Consider the following 6,605-nt stretch of genomic DNA (forward strand, 5'->3'; position numbering starts at 1 on the left):
AATATGTGAAAGTTTTGGAGAAGTAAGCCAGCAATTACAAATGCTGGAACACGTTAATCACTGGAATGAAAATGAAGTTCGCATACTTTTCGATATAAAGATTGTCAAAGACATTTTACATCGTCTTCGCTAAAAATTGGAAATGGTACAATAACGGTTGATACTTCCGGTGGTTCGATATCAATTCCATCTTCCCTTTATCAATTCACGAAAGATGAACTCATCACGAATGTTCGGACATTGGCCAAATTATCGTAACTACGATTCCTTAAGTGCACGCGCAATGTTAGCTGCCAAAAATACCGATGTTGATGACTTAAACTGGAAGATTCAAAGTCAAATTCCGGGAGACTTGCGTTCATACAAATCAATCGATCATCTTGACAATGACGACGACGCCGTCAATTATCCAGTGAAATTTCTAAATTCTTTGGAGAGGCTTGGTATGCCACCGCATCCTGTGCGTCTCAAAGTTGGACCTGTCATTATTATGTTTCGCAATCTTCATGCACCGAAACTGTGTAATGAAACCCGACTGATTGTGAAGCACCCATCGAAAACAAGGGCGCAGAATGCTTGATTGTACGAATTCCTTTGAGTTCTAACGATCTGCCATTTCAGCTCAAATGTATTCCGTTTCCAGTGAAAATTGAATTTGAGATGACGATCAACAGGATAGTCGCATAGTGGGTGACATAAATTTGAAAATGCTATGTTTTTCACACGGCCAGATATAAGTGGCGTGCACACGAGTTGGAAAACCATCTTCTCTGTACATTAACGCACCGGGACAGAAACCAAAAAATGTTGTTTATCAAGCTGCGTTACATTGAAAAAAATGTAGAAAAATCTCAATTAAATGATATCAACACAATATGAATTTTCATTTCAAATTTCTTTTCATTTCAAAGCATATAATTTCACGCAGGACAACGGCTGCGGGGTCAGCTAGTAATAATATATATTTATATAAGAAGACGACAAAAATACATACATATTTTTTCTATTTCGTTTTCGCGTACTCTCTCTATACGAATAAATATAGGCATACTTATATGTATATGAACAAGCATACATACGTCTCACAATCTGCTTATGCTATACCCTATCAGCATTGGGTCAATTAGAAATGAAACTTATTTAAAAATAATTTAAACATAAATAAGAGATCAGGAAGAAATTAACAGTACCACAAATTATAAAAACAATATATATGTGGGATTTTATTATGTTTTATTTATAAAAAGGATTTAAATATTATTTAATTTAATTTATCTTATCATCTATGTGGGATTTTATTATGCGTGATGAGGAGAGTTGATGCGCATCGTCTTTTATGCCACGTCGTTTCGCGCCCGTCGTCTTATTCAAACTCTTCATGTTGTAAGCTCGTAGAATTCTTCTTCTTTCAAGGCGTCGGTGGATGGTGGATGTCGATGCTTCTTCTTATTTACTGTGTGCGACGGCTGTCGTTTAACCCTTTATCACCCACATTCGGCCATCCTGTTGTACATTCGACCCGAATGTTGCGTCGTTGTCTTTCGCCCATGGCTTCATATATTCAGCTGTAGTTGTTGTGTTGATGGGACCTTCTGCGTTTGTAAGTTTTCGTACGTCGTATGAGTTATTATTTTTGATTTTAGTTATTTGATAGGGTCCTAAAAATTTAGATTTTAGTTTAAGACCGCTACCAAATTGCGTGCGCTTGATTGCCACCAAGTCATTGATTTTATACTGCTGTGCTTGTTTGCGTCTCAGGTTGTACGTCTTCTTGTTCTCGCTCTGAATTTTAAGTATTTGTAATTTTGCTTGCTTACGTTGTTCACAGCGTTCGTTGTTGAATAATTCTGTAATCTCTTGCTGGATGAGATCGTGTATTTGAGGGTCATCTTTTGTTCGCATCTTCGTGCCGATTAATAATTCAAAAGGCGTAGTTTTTATACTTCTTGAATACGTTGAATTAACTGCTTGTTGAACTCTGTCCACGTATCTGTACCATTTCGAGGGGTCGTCTATGCTGAGTTTCGATAAGACTGAAATAATGATAGCGTTCAGCCTTTCGACTTGTCCGTTTACTCGAGGTAGTCCTGTTGTTATCTGGAACATCTTTATGTTTTCATTGTCACAATATTTTTGGAAGTCGTTTGAGGAAAAAGCAGCACCTCTGTCGCAGATAATATTTGCTGGATTACCGAAAATCATGCTCTGATTTTGTAGTTTCGATATTACTTCGGACGTAGTAGTCGATTTAGAGGGATACAGCCAACAAAACTTAGTAAATGAGTCAACCACTGCCAAAATATGCTTGTAGTTTTTATTTGTTGACTCTAGCGGACCCAGAAAATCTATATGAAAAGTATGTAGTGGTGTTTCCTCTTTGTTCAGCGGATGTAGTAAGCCTTCTTGTTTGCCATGTTTACGATTGCTTAGTATACAAGGTATGCAACAACTAATGTATTTCTTAATTTTATCGTCGACGTTTTGTATGAAATATTCTTGAATGATGAGATCTTTTGTCTTCTTAACGGCGAAATGGCCTCTGTCATGAGCACGTGCAATAATTTGATTTTGCATGCATTCCGGGACTACTATTAATTCATTACCATTATAGATTTTGTATAAAATATTCGATCTAAGAAAATAGTCATCATAGGAACTTTTATTACTGTTGAGTAATTCTCGGATTGCGATTAATTTTTCGTCTTGTTGTTGTGCTTGGCTTATTCTAATGGTTAAGTCATCGTAGTGTATCATCATAATTGCGTACCGGCTAAGAGCGTCGACATGTTTCATACGATTGCCACTTCTGTGTTCAACCACATAGTCGAATTCTTGTAACAATAGTATCCATCTTGCTACACGTGTACACAGGTTTTTCTTTTCTAGCGTCTTCGTGAATGCGTTACAGTCCGTAACTAATTTAAATTTTATACCCAATAAGTACACTCTAAACTTTGTTAGCGCTTCTACCACCGCAAGTATTTCAAGTTCATAGCTTGTGAATTTTCTCTGATCATCAGTCGTTTTTTTACTCATGTAGTAAATTGGATGAAGTTGTCCGTCGTTTGGAGACTTCTGTAATAGCATAGCCCCGAAACCGTCTATAGAAGCGTCAGTATGAAGCTCCGTTTCGTACTTCTGATTATAAATACCAAGTACGGGATTTTCGACTAGAGCTTTCTTGAGTAAATCGAAAGCTGTTTCTTCTTCATGTCCGATTTTAAATGAACAATTTTGTTTAGTCATGTCTGTTAATGGTTTGGTAATAATAGAATAATTTGGTATGAACTTTCTAAAATGACCTGCCAATCCTAAAAAACTAAGAAGTTGTTTTGTCGTCTGTGGTGTTTTATAGTTTAAAACAGCTTCTATTTTCTCTGGTGATGCCCGTAGCGTCTGGTTTTCTATAACGTATCCGAGAAATGTGACTTTCTTTTTCAAGAACTGACATTTTTTAATGTTTAACTGCAACCCGTAGTCTCTGCATGTGTTGATTACTTTCTCTAGATTACTTACTGCGTGCTCTTCGTTTTTACCTGGGATTATGATGTCGTCGATGTATGGCAATGCAATACCTTGTCGTGTAAAATTTCTGAAGATTGCGTTTATGTGCCTTTGAAAAGCTCCCGGAGAATTCGATAATCCAAACGGTACTTTATTAAATTGGTATTGACCATTTTGTGTTACAAACGATGTGTATTTTTTACTGCATTCTGCTACCGGAACGTGGAAAAATCCATTTTTAAGGTCTATGGTACTAAAAATTGTTGCATCTTGTAATCGATCTAATTGGTCGTCTATAAGTGGAAGTGGGTATCGATCTTTAATAATTACTTTGTTAATTTGTCGATAATCAACGCAAAGTCTATGTGACCCGTCTCTTTTTTTAACTAACACAACTGGACTTGTAAAGTCAGAGTTTGATTCTTCGATTATACCGTCTTTAAGCCATTCATCGATTTGATTATTAACGATAGCTACTTGCGAGAAAGGTACCCGGCGTGGTCTACAAAAAATTGGCGATTCATCACTAAGTACAATTCGCATTTCTACATCAGTTGTAGCAATCTTTTTGGGTTCATAATTGTATATTAATTCGCGTACTTTTTGTTTGGTGATTGCACTCGCGTCATTACCAATATCTAGTTCAAAATTGTCAGTCAACGCATCTATCTTCATAAATGGCACTTCTTCATTATTTTCGTTGTCCGCTTGGATCTTTTTAATTGTTAAACCTTCACGGCTAATTGTTATTTCTGCTTTTAAACATAAATCTTCGCCCAGGACCACATCGATATCCATACACTTGGTTGGAACAACGTAGAACGTTAAATGAAATATTTGACCGTCTATTTGTATATCGTGATCGAAGTAACCGTCTGGTTTGATTTTATTTTCTTTCATATTTCCACCAAACCCGATTAATGATATATTACATGCACGTAATTTTGTTTTGTGTAAATTGTTATACACCGCTTTTGTTACTATATTAAATTTGCTACCAGTGTCGAACAATGATATGTAGTATTTATCACCGATTTTGACGTTTTTATTAGTTAAATCACGACTTGATACGATTTGGCGAGTATTAGCATTTGTCTCTTTTCTCTTTTGTTCACAGTTGACCGAAATGTGTCCGAATTGATTACATTTGAAACACTTTCTGCCTCTTTCCTTATTCTTGCAGTTGTTAGACAAATGTCCTTTTTCACCGCAGTTAAAACAGTTGATTTCTTTTTTTACATTACTTTGTATACTCTTTTTTATTGTGGTTATACCTTGTTTATTCGTATTGCGTTTGCACATAATTTCATAGAATTTCAACTTTTCTTTAAAATCTTTTAAATTTTTGCCACCATATAACATCGCTTTATTTACACTTAAGTCAGTAATGCCATCAATTATATATTGCATTAACGCATCATTTTCGATATTACCTTGCGAGGCAATTTCTTTCATAGTGTAGAAATATTCTTGCACACTTTCGTTTTCTCGTATTTTACGTTCACATAGTCGCTTGTGTAACACTGCACTATTTGTTGTTGATTTAAATTCACTTATCAGAACGTCTTTCAGTTTTTGCCACGAATTTAGGCCTCTTTCACTTAACACAAATTGTTTAGCTATACCGTGTATCGATTTTTTTGCGAATACCAGTTTTTGTAAATTGTCCCATTGCATCACGATTGCTTGTTCTTCGAATTCTTCTACCCATAGTTCTATTGGAATCTTATCAGAACCATCGAAAATTCTAATTGAGTCCTCTACGTCGCGCATTGATATTGCAAATTTTGGTATATGTTTTGAAACACTATTGCTCATGCGTATATCGTTGTTTCTCGCGTTTGTTTGGTTCGTGTCTTGTTCATCATCATCTCTTTCAGTTGCACCTGTAGGGAAACTGTAGTAGTTTGTAATTTCACCCTTATTTTCGCTAAGCTTGCTGTTACTCTCTGCATCGTTATTACTCTCGTTGTTGTCAATTTCGGCGTCGTTGTTTTCGTCGTCTTCGTCTTCGTCTTCAATTATATCAGCTTCGTCTCTGTTTCGATCGGCCAACAAGTGGTTACGTCGTAAGTTTTTGAAAATGTGCAGCTTTATGTCAGCTACATTGTAGTCGATTTCTAACATGTTGCATATTGTTACTAGGTCGCTTTCGTTTAGATTCGTATTTATGTAATCTGCTTTCAGGTTGTATTCAGCGCTGCCTTCGTCGTATGTGAATCCAGAAAATTCTCTGAGGCGTCGGCGGTTACTTCTGTCGCCTTCGCTTTCAAAGATGTATTTATGTAACGTCGCAATTTTAGGCTTGCTGCTATTGCGCAGGCTGTACTGCATGAAATCGTTGAGACATGCCATTTCGGCTATGCTTTTTTTGTGTTTTTGATTTTTTTTTTTTTTTACTTAACTTCACTTATTTTATGTGCAAGATTATTTGCCAACAAAATAGTTTAATGTTTTATTTTTTTTTTGTCACGTTAATTTACACTTTCAGTTTGCACTTTATTTTTTAGGTTGAGCCCCCATTTATGTGGGATTTTATTATGTTTGATTTATAAAAAGGATTTAAATATTATTTAATTTAATTTATCTTATCATCTATGTGGGATTTTATTATGCGTGATGAGGAGAGTTGATGCGCATCGTCTTTTATGCCACGTCGTTTCGCGTCCGTCGTCTTATTCAAACTCTTCATGTTGTAAGCTCGTAGAATTCTTCTTCTTTCAAGGCGTCGGTGGATGGTGGATGTCGATGCTTCTTCTTATTTACTGTGTGCGACGGCTGTCGTTTAACCCTTTATCACCCACATATATAATTTATTCAAAACAAAAAAAAACGCTTAACAAAAATAAATAATTCAACATATAGTATATGTATACATATTCGTATATACATATAAATCTTCAAAGTCCACATTGGCATCTATTCGGCAATACCACTTGTTCTTTGGCAAACAAAAACAAGCAGGATTGCATACAAAAAGCAAATTGATCTCTCTAACGAGCTCTCAATTGCTTACGAATAAAACATAAATTACATAGTTACATAATCATAAAATCACACAAACAATTGGTGCATACCTACTTATGTAAATAGCGAATTGA

The sequence above is a fragment of the Bactrocera dorsalis genome, chromosome 6 (genome assembly GCF_023373825.1).
Source record: "Bactrocera dorsalis isolate Fly_Bdor chromosome 6, ASM2337382v1, whole genome shotgun sequence".
Classification (NCBI taxonomy): Eukaryota; Metazoa; Arthropoda; class Insecta; order Diptera; family Tephritidae; genus Bactrocera; species Bactrocera dorsalis.